The 15,014-nt window shown below is 42.5% G+C and overlaps 2 protein-coding genes across 3 annotated transcripts in view; both read left to right on the plus strand.

Moving 5' to 3' along the window:
- Window positions 1-15,014, plus strand: part of PTPRA (protein tyrosine phosphatase receptor type A) — a 604,614-nt gene that overhangs the window by 132,029 nt on the left and 457,571 nt on the right. The gene's annotated exons all lie outside the window — the stretch shown is intronic.
- The window catches only part of ADRA1D (adrenoceptor alpha 1D), a 55,653-nt gene that overhangs the window by 38,714 nt on the left and 1,925 nt on the right, over window positions 1-15,014 (plus strand). The gene's annotated exons all lie outside the window — the stretch shown is intronic.

The raw sequence follows: 15,014 nt of genomic DNA on the forward strand, positions 1-15,014 counted from the left end.
ATATGATAGCCCTGTTTAAATATTTGAAAGGATGTCATATTGAGGAGGGAGCAAGCTTGTTTTCTGCTGCTCCAGAGAACAGGACCTGGAACAATGGATGCAAGCTACAAGAAAAGAGATTCCACCTCAACGTTAGGAAGAACTTCCTGACTGTAAGGGCTGTTCGACAGTGGAACGCACTCCTTCCTCAGAGTGTAGTGGAGTCTCCTTCTTTGGAGGTCTTTAAGCAGAGGCTAGATGGCCATCTCTTGGGGATGCTTTGATTTGGATTTCCTGCATGGCGGGGTTGGACTGGATGGCCTGTGCGGTCTCTTCTAACTCTACAATTCTATGATTCTATGCTATGGCCTGATTCCCACTACCTTTTTAACTGGATTGCAGATCAGTCTGAACCGGTTCAAATGATCCTGTTTCCCACTTGAACTGAATCGCTGAAGCAATTCGGAGAGGGGGCCATGTGCTAGACCCATTTAACCCATGTCTTTTTGATGCTGATTTTTTCAACGTCTTTTTTGGATAAATCGATTTTGTGCAAGTGTGAACCAGATGTGGATAGGAATCGATTTAAATTTGCCCTTCAACTGGCTGGTGCAGGTCCATTTTGAATTGATCCATTTGTGAATGTGAACCACAAGTGGGTTATTTTACAGGGGGGGGAGGGGAATGTGATTGGGGCAAATGTAGTGGAAACCATGCTCCACTGTCAAATCAATCCATCAATTCGGATCGCAAACCAATTTATTTGTAAATGGGAATGAGGCCCAAATTTGACTGACCAAAGATTGGGGTCTTCCTCTGTGATCCCCAGTGAAAACAGTACAATTGGGGAGGACACCACACAGGGTCTTATCAACTGTGGTACCCCACTTGTACACTGCCCTCCCCTTGGAGGTCCAGTTGGTGCCAACATTGGTTTCTGTTCATCATCGGGCCTTTCATCAAAGCCTTTGTGAGGCTCTTTTACTTTTAAGTACATCCATGTTTTTAAAAGAAATATTTTAGTCTTTTAAAAACTGTTTTGACTTGTTTGGGGTTTTATCTTTTTCTAGTTATTTATTGATTTTAGTATGGAACTGTTTAAAATGTCTATATTGTTTTATCCGCTTGCCCCCCTGAGATCTCACAATAAAAGGCAGAATAAAAATTTTAAATAAATACACAAGCAAGCAAGGAAGGAAGAACTTGGGGAGTGAGAAAGAGATGTTTCGCCACTGTCAAAAAATTGGGAAATGATGTGCATTTTTTCACACGGAATCGGTCAGAGAAAGGCTGGAACTTGGCAAGTCATCCATGTTCCTTTTGGCAAGGGCTCATCACTGATCCTAAAAAGGGAAAACTTGGCAGTAGGTTCAGCCAACAGCTGTTTGAAACCCAGGACACTTTCTCCCATCCGGACCGTGTTGCTTGCCATCACACAGTTCTCTTTTTCCTAGGGCTTCCCTCCTCTTTTCCAGATCTAGAAAGATAAATTATCTTCACTCCAGCCTCAGGGGTTTGGTCAATTGGTTGACTGATTGATTGATGGTTGTAATGAATCGGTACAATGTTTCCAGGACAGATTTCAGCAGCTCAAAATAATAATAAAACAGGACCTAGGAAGTAAACTGTACAATGAATTAAACTGGCAGAGGAAACAGAAAGGCACCCTTTAACATTTTGTAGATGAAACCTGGGACACATGTGGCCAAGCAACATTAGAGTGTGGTCCAAATGGCAAACATTATCAATAAGGAAGGGAAGAAAAGCTATGGAAGGCTGCAGCCGTTTGCTTTTGCCTATGCCTACTGAGAAGGAAGAAATCCCCCCTCCATGGCTTATTTGTGTGCAAACTGCTTTTGTATTTTGAATTCACTTTGCAGGGAGAAAGTGAGAGGAGGAGAGAAAAACTGGGACATTTTAAAAGCAGCTTTAAAAGTCTCGCGTTAAAACAAGTTGAGTAATCCCTTCTTTCAGCTCATATTCTCTCAGCCTCAGAGGAAAGCAAAGGCAAACCCGTTCGGAACAAATCTTGCCAAAGTAAACCCCCAGATAGGTTCACCTTAGGTATAGAAATGACTTCAAGGCATAAACAACAACAAATCCCTTCTTTTAGCTGCAAATGAACAACAATTTCAGTTATTTTGGTGCATTCCAGGGCTAGGTCTGACCTGTGTGGGCCTCAGTCTGGAAACAGAACTGAGCTCAACCTCCAAATTCACATTCTTAGAAAACCAAGGGAGGGGAGAGTTTGAGAGGTGGAAAAACAAACAAAATATAGTCTTGGGAGAGAATCAACCCTTGCGCTGTGTTCTCCCAAGTCTCCAAACAAACAGCTTGAGCATCTGCTGCCTTGGCCTTTTGGTTTGCCTGTGCATGTAACCTACCTCTGTAGTTTCCCAGGATCACTGGAAGGATTCCCCCAAGTCCTTAGTAAAAAGGAAAACACTCCCATTGAATGAAACGGTTTGCTTTGGACCAGGAGGAGAGGATAAAATACAGGAAAGAATCAGGGTGCAAATGCAGCAAGTTTGTGTTTTGTCTCCTGGGCAGGGAATCACAGACTTGTGTTTGTGTGCACTTGTGGAAATGACAGTTTGGAGCATGCTCAGAAAAGTTATTTCTAAGCTAGCAATGGAGATTTGTCCTCACCCGTTTGAGAGCAAAATTCCCATTGGACCTTAAATAATGGGTCCTTGTTGTGCTCTGTGTGTAATAACTATTAGCAAATTGGCTTGTTTTTCTGGGATGCTAGCACTTTAACCATTCTGGGGGTGGAAGCACATAGATCCCTGTGTGAAAGAATCCAACGCAGTATTGCCTTCAGTCTGAATCCTATTGTTATTCCCAACTAGAGCAGACCCATGGAACCAGGGCAATTTGCCTACAGATCAACGGACCATTCAACAGTTGATCCCATGGCTGTACTCAACACAACTCTACTTTGCTTTGATGAAGATTCAGATTGCTGACGCAGTGCAGACTTACTGAAGTTTGACACCACTTGAACAGTCATGGCACCATTCTATGGAATCCTGGGATTTGTAGTTTGTTGTGCCATCGGAGCTCTCTGACAGAGCAGGCTAAATATCTCACCAAACTACAGATCTCAGTGGCCACCAGTAGTCACTAATGAAGAAGGAAATGAGACAGAGCATCAGAAAAAAAATAGTTGGCACAAATTGGAGAGAGAGAGAAAGAAAAGAAAGAAAGAAAGAGTGATGGAGTAATTGAATTTGTCAGGGAGCATTTCAGCTTTCCTGAAACCTTTCCCATTTCAGCCTCAAACTATTTCAGGCCAAAAACACATTAGCAAAACCTTTAAAAGAGCACAAGAAGTTCACTCACTCTGGAGCATGCTGGTCTGCATAGAATCATAGAATCGGAGACACAGCTTGCTTCACAATGTGGTATGAATTATTATTATTATTATTATTATTATTATTATTATTATTAATACCCCACTATTCAGCCAAAAGATCAAGCCTGGAGAAGCCCTCTACAAGGAGATGACAGATGGGCCTCTGACCAGTGCCACCTGGTTCAGCCATTGCCAACTCATAGAATCGCAGAACTGGAAGAGACCACATCCAGTCCAGTCCCCCCCAGCCATGCAGGAATATTCAATCAAAGCACTCCTGACAGATAGCCATCCAGCCTCTGCTTTAAAAGCTCTAAAGAAGGAGACTCCACCACTCCCCAAGGCAGCTTGTTTCACCATCAAACAGCTCTTACCATCAGGAAGTTCTTCCTAATGTTCAGGTGGAATCTCTTTTCCTGTGGTTTGCATCCATTACTCCGTGTTGTAGTCTCTGGAGCAGCAGAAAACAAGTTTGTTCCATCCTCAATGCGACAGTCTTTCAAAATATTTAAATATAGCCATCATGTTACCCCTTAACCTCTTCTCCAAGCTAAACCAATCCAGCTCCCTAAGTCATTCTTCATAGGGCATGGTTTCCGACCTTTCACAATTTTGGTCACCTTCCTGAAATTTGGTCTTCTCTCTCTGCTAGAAATAGGCAGCTGTTACACATAAACATACACATACACACAAGTGGGAAAGGAAGGGATCCCCTGGGTTTGTGGAAACATTGTGCATTATTCCTCATTTTACAAGAAAACAAAAAACAGATACACTGGCAAATACACCATTGGTTGCACCATGTTAATAATAATAATAATAATAATAATAATAATAATAATAATAATAATAATAGTTTTACTTATAACTTCCCTTCCTCTCCCAATGGAGAGGTCCCAAATGATAGTGCAGAACAACCAACACACAAAGCCTTTGGTGTATATTTACACTACTCAGACTCAGTAGTGTCACTAGGGGTGGGGACCATACCAGGTGACACCCCAGAAGGGGGGGGTGACACCCTGTCAGACCCCAACCCTCCCTAGGTCTCCAGGGCACCTCTCCGGCATTTCTGGGGACATGTGGGGTATTTTCTGCCTTCTCCGGGTCCCAGGGCTCTTTCCTGGTCTTTTCTGGAGGCGTGCGGGGCATTTCCCACCCTCCTCAGGTCCTGGGAATTCTTTTCCACCCCTTCCCAGGAGTGTGCAGCTACTCCCTGGGGGTGTGCGAGAGAATTCTGACTGTGTGTGCATGCTTCTGCATGCGCTGGAAGTCCCACACCAGAAGTCCCACCACCATAAGTCCTGCCCCCTGCCTTGACTGACCACACCGGGTGACATCAACCATAGCAATGCCACTGCTCAGACTCAATGTAGGACATCAGCCATCATTATTCTGCAGATTAAAAACAATTTTTTTCAGGAGAAATGTAACAGTGTTTTTAAAAGCCAGCCATCAAATGTCATGATAAAGACATCAAAAAATAAAATACAATTAATGAAAAGGAGAGGCATCAATCATGGGCTGCTTAGATGCTGTCTGAACAAAACAGAACTCCATTTCATGACCTTCAGGTTTGCAGCTGGTCTGACTTAGCTGTTTTTGACAGAGCTTCAGAGATCGAACTAGAAATACTGTCCTTGATGTGTACACACGCATCTGGGTGGCTGGGGTAATGAGAAAGCTCATGTCTGTGATGTTTAAAGTTTTTATGTGCTGGATCACTTGCACATACAAGCTGCCCTTTGAAACAGTAGACAACAAGAAACATTCATACACAGACCAGCATCTTGTAAGTATCATATACAGGTGTAAGGGATGTCACAAAGGATGAAGCATGCTTGTTTTCTGCTGCTCCATAGACTAGAATACGGAACAATGGATGCAAGCTACAGGAAAAGAGATTCCACCTCAAGATGAGGAGGAACTTCTTGACAGTAAGGGCTGTTTGACAGGGGAACCCACTCCCTCCGATTGTAGTGGAGACTCCTTCCCTGGAGGTTTTTAAATAGAGGATGGATGGCCATCTGTCAGGGATGTTTTGATTGTGAATTCCTGCATGGCATGGGGTTGGACTGGGTGGCCATTGTGGTCTCTTCCAACCCTATGATTCTATGAATCTAAGTTGTGCTATGTCTGCAGAGTATGTTTTATGGACCATGTGCAGTGGTTGTATCCAGTTGATGATGGCAGAAGTGGAGTTCACTTTCAGGCCGGTCTGGATAGCCCCTTTGTTTAGATATCTAGGATATGCGAGGGGTTTGATTTTGATTAATGATGCTTCATAGACTTTGCAACCGCTAAACAAGATTTAGAGTCCCCAGTAATAGATGACAGGAATGGGGATTTTGGGAAACACACATGAGATGAAACTGAGATTCTGGCCTTGTTTGATCTGGCAGAACTCATCCTTTGGCTTTTCAGTCTTCTGTCTGAAATTGAATTGTGTGTTTCTGTGATTCTATGCAGGGGGAGGGAGAGTGCTCCTTTGTAGTAAATAAATCGGTGCTCCTTTTTAGTAAGCCTCTCCAACTCCAAGCTGTTCCACATGGCTGGGTGTATATGTCATTCACACTACCTATTCCAGTGCCATTGATGCCATCACAAGCCACATCTGCTTCTGTTACTGCTTTCAATATTGTATATCTGAATTGATAAATACATAGGGGATGTTTGGATATTTACAAGTCAGCCTGTAATGGACTGACAAGGATGCTTGACTGGAAGAAAAAACAACATGGGCCAGCATTCATTAAGGGACATATCAGGGACATAGCCAGGATTTTAGGAAGGGGGGGGGTCCAGACTAAGTGCCACCGTTATAATGGGGCTTGGGTGCAGCGGCGCAGCAGCACACACCATTCATTTTTCTAATGGAGGGGGGGTCCGGACCCCAAGTTCCCTCCCCCTTGGCTACACCCCTGGACATATGTATGTATCCGCCGCACTACACATATAGGGTGAAAAGTCACCATTGTGCAACAGACACAGAAGGTCCAGAGATCTCAAAGATCTAGTCAGATACACAGAAGTGTTAACGTTTTTGTGTGGGGCTGGTTGAACCTCCACTGACAGTTGCAATCTACCTTTAATTAAGCTGGTTGGTTTGGTTAATCTGCTGATAAGAGTGGAAGCAGAGTTGGTCAGACAACATGTTCATCTGTGCCTTATCTTTGCAGGTTGTACATTATGGTTGCACTTCCTTTACTTTATGTACAGTTGCGCATCCTATACTTTCCTTTTTGGTTGTGCATCGTATACTTTATGTTATCCTATGCTTTTTGTTGCAGTTGTACATTATCATGTGTTGTGCATTGCTCAATGTCACCCAGTCACTGAAGTGTTGTTCAACATTTCTGATCTACATGCAGTTGTGTAGAGCTGCCATTGTATATGTCCAATGGTTATTTCCAGTACACTAAGGGGGCTCCTCCATATATATGGCATTTAACCCCAGTAAAAATGGAAGTATTTTCTAAAGGCTCAAATGACTATTGTTGGCAACCATATGGCAAGTTGGCAGGTGACACAACTTTAAGTGAATCCTAGAATTTATTGTTTTAGTTTACAAGGTCTTTAGCCTTCTCTGCCCAAGAGTCCTGGTCCTCACAAAACTACAACTCCCAGGATGTTGGAACTATGGCAGGTAAGGTGATGTCAAACTGCATTATTTCTACAGGGCAGATGCACCTGGGAACTTACCACCACCATATATGTCAGTCATGCCCATGAGTACTTCATTTCTGGAATTTGGCATTTGCAGAAATCAGCCAAATTGCATCACCAACTATGCTTTTTATCACCAGAGTTGGGACTACTATCTCTTTTTTACCATGCAAATGACTTTATTTCACATTAAAAAGTGTTTGTGCATTTGTGTCTGGCAGCACATTTAGAGATCATGTGTAACTGGAAAAACTTAAATGCCCTGTCACTTTCTCGGTGGATAGATAAAATCTAGAACATCATGCTAAAGAAAACATTAACTGAAAGAGTAAGGGCTACTACAGGCCACCCAAATTCTGTGTGACATGTTACAAGTTTATTAGTTACGCAAATGGAAAGGCCAGTCTTCTCTCTTCCCCTTCCTCACACATTGATTTTAGGAAAGATACTCCTTCATAACTGTGTCAAGCTAAGCATTTTTTTCACTGGCTATTCAGGAAACAAAGACACAATGCATCTCACAGATGCATAGTATGCTAGATATGTATGTTTCAGTAAAAATCTTTAAAATACTAATTTTTAAAAAGCAACAACTGGCGAAAAACAATGTGAATGTGAGAACTTGTTTGGACCAATTGGGAAGACTCCAAAGGCAAGGGGAAAAATTAGTAAAAGTGTATTTTTAATAGACACGCACACACACACACAATAATTTTCCTGTCCCTTGGGCTGCTGCCGCACTGCAGAATGAATGCAGTTTGACACCACTTTAACTGTCATGGCTCCATCCTATGGAAATCTGGGATCTGTAGTTTTTCATGGCACCAGAGCTCTCCAAGAGAGAGGGCAAAATCTCTCTCAAAAACCCCTACAGATCGCAGAATTCCATTGCACTGAGCCATGGCAGTTAAAGCAGCATCAAACTGCATTAATTCTGCAGTGTACATGCAGACACCATTTCTTTCTCTATTCTCTTTAAAACAAATGAAGAGAGGCTAAAGAGAGATTTGCATGGGGCTGGATAGTTATGCACTGTCCAAAAGGTAGCCATAGGGTAAAATGAAAGGGGGTCCTTACACTGAAGATGTATTGCAGGAAGAGAGGCAAAAAAAAAATGTCCTAGGCTGCATCCACATGCAGAAATAATCCAAGTTGATACCACTTTAACTACCATGAATCAGTGTTGTGGAATTTGGGGTTTGTAGGTTTGTGAGGTATTTAGCCTTCTCTGTGAGAGAGCTCTGGTGCCGCAACAAACTATAATTCCCAGAATTCCATAGTATAGACAGTTAAAGTGGTGTCAAATTGGATTAATTCCTTAATTAATTAATTAATTGATCAGAACAGGATTGAACTGCTGAATGCTCTGTTCCTCATTCTCTTCCTCAGCAACTCACGGATAAATACTGCAATATAATGTGCATGATCGGGGTGTTAAATTCATCCCACTTAGCAGATAATAAATATCACCGGCCCCATTGCACCAATACATATTTTAATCTGCAGGAGAGCTCCACATCTCTATCATGCTGTTGCCAACCAAGAGCCAATTTCTCCTCCTCTGGTGGAAGCTCCTTCAATGCAGAAGGGTAGCTTTAAAGATTAATATAGCCCCAAGGATGAATGAAGCCAAGAATAGTGTCTCACTCGGGCAGATTTGTAGCACACAACTACGAGGCAAGCCATTCTGTTTTGTAATGCGCAAGTAATTTATCAATACATGCTCTGATTCACAAATCACACACACACACACACATATAGAGGGACCCATTCATTGGCAGAGCTCAGAGACGGAGGATGAATAAATCTCAATTTGCTTAACAGGGCATTGGACAGAGCCAGGAAAATACAATCGTAAATACTCTCCGCTGTTAAAAGCAGTGGCGCAGAGGAAGCAGAAGCTGGAAGGCTGCGTGGCTGGGTTTGTAAACCTGCACTCAGTATTGAGGGCTTTCAAGCCAGGGACGGGCCAAGTGTGGCTCATGGTCCAAAAATGGCACCCTGAGTAAAGCCTGGATCATCAGTGGAGCAGATATGATCACTACAAAAGAGGACAAGGCACCAACCACAACATTTAAAAAAAAATGTAGGGCATTGCCAAATAAAAGCCAAAAACACTCATAAATTCATTTTATATGTTTTATTTACAGCTATATTCCATATACTGTACTTTATTATGTACTCAACCATATTTTTCTTCATTAAATACCTTATTGGCTTGCAATATACTTAGGAGCTGCGCAGACCACCAATTTTAGAGCCAGATTGGGGCCATGGCAACTGCATGCTGTGGCCCTGATCTGGCCTTTCTGTGGCACGAAAAGGAGCCCCAAAAAGGGCCTCCTTTTTGTACCCTGAAAAAGGTGGCACAGTCGCTGCGCTGCAGCTTTACAGTGCTCCTTTGGTGCTGTATCATCTAAATGCAGCGCCAGAGAAGCGCCATGATGCCACATACCGTGTGGTGCAGTGCACAGCGTCAAATCTCCATGGGGATGGAGTCGGGGCATGCATTGTGTGGACACCACACCCAGACACCATCCCCAGGTTGGCCTTAATGGTCAGTCTGTACAGGCTGTTACTGAACTCTGAGCAAGACAAATGCTTAAAACTGTACTTTACTAGCCAGAAACCTCTGACTGCATCTTTGTTGTTGTGTGCCTTCAAGTCGTTTCTGAATGATGGCGACCCTATCATGGGGATTTTTTTAGCAAGAGTAGTTTAGAGGAGGTTTGCCATTGCCTTCCCCTGAGGTTGAGAGAGTGTGACTTGTCCAAGGTCACCCAGTGGGTTTCATGACTGAGTGGAGAATTGAACCCTGGTCTCCAAAGTCATAGTCCAACACTCAAACCACTATGTCACACTGGGCTTTCTACATTTAAATTATTCCTTTCATTTATCTATTGTGCTGAAATTAAGGGGGTGGAAACCCTTCCAACATTTGCATTGTGTCCTTGAGCAGCCCATTGCCTAACACATTTGCTGTCCTTTTTCCCTCCAAGAAACAAATATGCCCTGAGCTCTGGGTGCAAGTCTTTTCTGCTCTTGCATCTCCTAGGGAAAAAGAACTTTTGAAGGATCCATCTTATCCCCCTATTTGCAGCGAGGACAGGCTGCCAAGTAGACAAATTTATTGAAAGGGAACAACAAACGTGGTGTTACTCAATGGGCTTCTTACTCATGCTCAAAATGGAGTATATTTTGAAATTCCTCCAGGACAGAAGGTTGAAATGTAGGACAAGTCCTGGAAAAAGAGAGTGTCTGTTCTCCCTGCTGCAGAGGCTCTCAATGACTAGGGGGCCATGTGGCTGATGGTGACCCACGCACATAGATGTGTATGCACCTACACCGGCTTCTTATGCTGTGATAATGTCAAGAGAAAAATTGTTCTGTGGATAGGAGGATGGAGGATTCCCTCCTGCTAGCAGGGTGACTGAGAAAGCCAAAAACAATGGGAAGATTTTGGGTTCATTTCACCAAAAAACGGGCAAGGGGGAATCCAAAGTGTGCCTCACACAAGGGCTTTAAGTCTGGGTTTTGCGTCCCTCCCATGTTTAAGGGGTTATTTAGACAGTGAATATAATCCAGGATGAATCCAGGTTGAATCTCCGTTGTTCACATGCATCACGAATGCACCTGATTAAGTTGGGGGGGGGCTGCCAAAAAAACCCTATTTAACCCAGGATATCTAGTTCCCCCCCCCCCCCCCATTTTTAAAAAAAAGATTTGCATCATTGGCCACAGGAATAACCAATGCAAATATTGGAAAAACACTTAAAAACTGAAATCAAGAACTAGTAATGACTTACTGCAAAGAAAGATAGAGCAAATATATGTATTACAGAGAGAAATAACTTTGAATAACTAAAAGAAGAAACAGTTAAGTAATGGCAGAGTGGGGAAGTATTGAACAAAATGTGAACTGTTATAAGATATTGGTTAAACTATCATGCCATAGTTAATGTAAATATTAGTTATAAAAGGTTTAAGAGTATGGGCTCTTAAGATGAACAGAAAACATAAACGTAAAAGTTGACGTGTTGTAAAATTTTTATAAGATACAATAAGAAGGAAGAATATGGATAAGAATAATGATGCTAATAGGTGCATAAATTTGAATTTAATGAAGGTCAACGGGAGGGGGGATGAAATGATTATTGCTAACAACTATGAAATGTGAAGAATGAATATTGTACAATTGCAATAAAAATTATAAGAAAAAAGCCAATGATGCAAACACAAAGCCAGAACTCGTCTGGTTTCTACAGACCAGTTTCTTTTGAAAACCAGGCTCCCCAGTCGGTGTGACACACTTGCCTTCGGATCCCGCAACCTTAAGAACACAATTACAAGCTCTGCTGATTTGGGGACACCAGAAGCAATTATGTTGTTTTCCGTTAACAGGTTTCAGAAGCTTTCTTAGGGAAGTCTGTGTGTACAGTATATATGTGTGCGTTTCCTTCATGCCTTTGGGATTTTCATGTTTGCATGCCCACGATGCCGAATGCTCCCCTCCGAGCTGTTTTGACACTTCGCTTTAGCGCCGATCCCTTGGAAGCGCATGTTATTTACCCATAACACAAATTAACACTGCAGTCACGCAGCATCATGATTCATCTAAAATTAAAAAGATACTGGGCTGAGTCAGAAAGTTATTCTTAGAGCTGCCTGGGCAGAGGTCCATCCAGGTCCAGAGAGTACAAGGGTGCCCCCTGCTGGCAAGAGCCGAGAAGTGATACGTCGGGGAAGGAAACGATTAATGAATCCGGATTAATGGGAACAAATGAGGATTAGCCCTCGCAAGGAAAGCCATTCCAAATTATTTGCGCATGTCATGCCACAACCAAACGATTGGTTTTGTGCGGCTTACCAGTTTCCTATTTCTGAAGATAAGCTCTGCCAGGAGAAAAGTGTTTAAGTTGAATTCTCTCCATTACTTTTGCAAAACTGGATGATACATTAAGCCCAAAGCCTGGGAAATTTACCATTTCGACCTACAAGTCCCATAATCCCCAGCCATCCCAGTCAGACAAATATTTGAGATGCAGTGCTTGGAAAAGTTACTTTTTGGATTACAGCTTCTAGCATCCCCCAGATAGTAACATCATAGACCTGTGAGCTGGAGGGGCATTCTGAGAGTTATATTCTAGAAAAGTAACTTTAATTTGAAATCTCGGGAGAAGCGTTTTCACAAAAAGAACTTACTGTCATCTCACCGCAGTATGGAAATGTTACTGTTTGGGAGGGAAATGGCAAAATCCCCACAGTCATCATGCCTAGTGGTCATGCTGGCTAGAGGATTCTGGGACTTGCCATCCATAAATGTCACTTTTCCAAGCTCTCTGGCTCACACCGTTAACTGGCCATACTGGCTGGGGGATTTTAGGTGGTTTCATCACCAAAAGTAACTTTTCCAAGTTCTAAACCAAATTCCCAGATGTGTTTTAAATAATTCATAAACTGCATCCACACTGCAGAAACAATCCAGTTTGAGACCACTTTAACTGCCATGACCAAATGCTATGGAATTTGTAGTTTGTTGTGTCACCAGAGCTCTGTGACAGACAAAGCTTAATATCTCACAAAGCTACAGTTCCCAGGATTCCACAGCATTGAGCCATGGCAGCAAAAGTGGTGTCAAACTGGATTATTTTTGCAGTGCGGATAAATGTATACTCGCTTTTTCTCTCTTAAAATTAGGAAAATTGCTGCACCGGATATATTTTTAGCCAAATTGTATCTGGCATCCACTTTTAATATGAGGATTGTTATCATGTGTGGTAACCACCACTTTCCATTCTGTATGTTATTTTTTAAATATGTAAAAGTAATATGTGATTTTGTTATTGTTTTAACAAATGAGTATCTTTAATTATTTATCTTATGTCCTGGGGTTAAACTCCTATTTCACTACCACACGTGTATGGTACACTGCATAGAATCATAGAATCATAGAATCATAGAATCATAGAGTTGGAAGAGACCGCAAGGGCCATCCAGTCCAACCCCCTGCCATGCAGGAAATCCAGATCAAAGCATCGTCGACAGATGGCCATCCAGCCTCTGTTTGAAGACCTCCAAGGAGGGAGACTCCACTACACTACACAGCAGAATTAATTTGACACCTGCCATGGCTCAATGCTATAGAATTCTGGGACTGGTAGTTTTGTGAGATGTTTAGCCTTTTCTGCCAGAGAGCTCCAGTGCCACAACAAATCCCAGGATCTCATAGGATGGAGCCCTGGCAGCTAAAGTGGCATCAAACTGCATTAAGTCTGCTGTGTGGCAGCAGCCTGAATCTTAATCCAAGCAAAGTAGAGTTCAGCTGAGTAGAGCCATGGGATCAACTGTTGAATGGTGAGTCGACACGTAGGTAAATTGCTCAATCCAATGGGTCTCCTCTAGTTGGGAATATCAATAGGATTTAGACCGTAAGCAACGCTACTTTGAAAAGCATGTTCCCTCTGCATTTGCACTCTGTTTTTTCCCCTATTTTATCCTCTCCTCCTGGTCCAAAGCAAACCATTTCATTCAATGGGAGTGTTTTTCCTTTTTGCTAAGGACTTGGGGGAATCCTTCCAGTGATCCTGGGAAACTACAGAGATGGGTTACATGCACAGGCAAACCAAAAGGCCCAGATGCTCATACCGTTTGCTTGGAGATTTGGGAGAACACAGTGCAATGGTTGGGTCTCTCCCAAGACTATGTTTTGTTTGTTTTTCCACCTCTCAAACTTTCCCCTCCCTTGGTTTTCTAAGAATGTGAATTTGGAGCTCTGTTTTCAGACTGGGGCAAGTCAGGTCAGACTTAACCCTGGAATGCACCAAAATAACCAACATTTGCTGATAAAGGTGCATGGAAGCAGCTGTAGTTAAATGATGGTTCTGCTATCCTACCCTTCTGCTACATCCCAACATTGTACAACCCAGAAGTATAGATGGGAAGTAGACTATGCATTGCCCCACAATACAGTTCTGCCCCCTCAAGCAAAACTTTCCTTCAGGCCCCATATTTCTAGCATTGCAGTAATTTAAAACTTCAGTTGAGCATTTAGGAATAGAGTTTAGGTATCCAAGGCAAAAGAGCAAGCATAGTGACCCAAGGAACTCCAGCATAACAGAAGTCTAGTTCTAGCTATGAATGATCTTTGCTGTATCCTTCTTGGCAATACTAGAAATCTTGGAAATGAAGGTAAAGTTGGTGTGTGGGATACTTAGCGCAAAGGCTTCATCCCCCCCCCCCCCCCACACACACACACACACAACTCATACCTATACTTCAGGTACACTTGTTGCATATCTGTCAATGTACTTGCTATTCCTGCAATCTCAGTGAATTATGTGTGATACTGAAGACACTAATGTGTAGCTATGTGACATCCTAGAGTGCATCCACACTGTACAAATAATGCAGTTTGAAACCACTGTAGCTGCCATGGCTCCATCCTACAGATTCCTGGGGTTTGTAGTTTGGTGAGGCACCAACACACTTTGGCAGAGAAGATTAAAGATTAAATCCCAGGATTCCATTGGATGGAGTGACAGCACTTAAAGTGGTGTCAAACTGCACTGTTTCTACAATGTAGATGCAGCCCTAGAATACACAGCAACATGCACAACGGTTATATTTGCAGAACTCTGCTTATGCAACTGTAAACAGAATAAAGCATTATGCAACCACATGTATAAAGAAACTTACTTGTGCACAAAGTACCAACATGATGTCAGTCGCTGCTTCCAAACTCTGTGTGATGCCTTCCTCCTACATATGGGTGGTGCTATTTTAACTGTGGAAGAATCCATGCTGAGGCTATAAATTTGTACTTATTTGTTCCATGCAAGCAAGAACTAATCCTTTCTAAAATTTTGTCCTCATCAGGTGATATTTTGAGAGTCTTTTTGCATTTTTCAGTTTTTTCTCCACAGTTTGGGGCTTTTTGTTAGTGTTTCGACTTTTTTGACAAAAACAAAGACCTGAAATGTGTGCAGATAGATTAGATTAGATTAGATAGATA

The sequence above is a fragment of the Sceloporus undulatus genome, chromosome 5 (genome assembly GCF_019175285.1).
Source record: "Sceloporus undulatus isolate JIND9_A2432 ecotype Alabama chromosome 5, SceUnd_v1.1, whole genome shotgun sequence".
In the NCBI taxonomy this organism is placed as follows: domain Eukaryota; kingdom Metazoa; phylum Chordata; class Lepidosauria; order Squamata; family Phrynosomatidae; genus Sceloporus; species Sceloporus undulatus.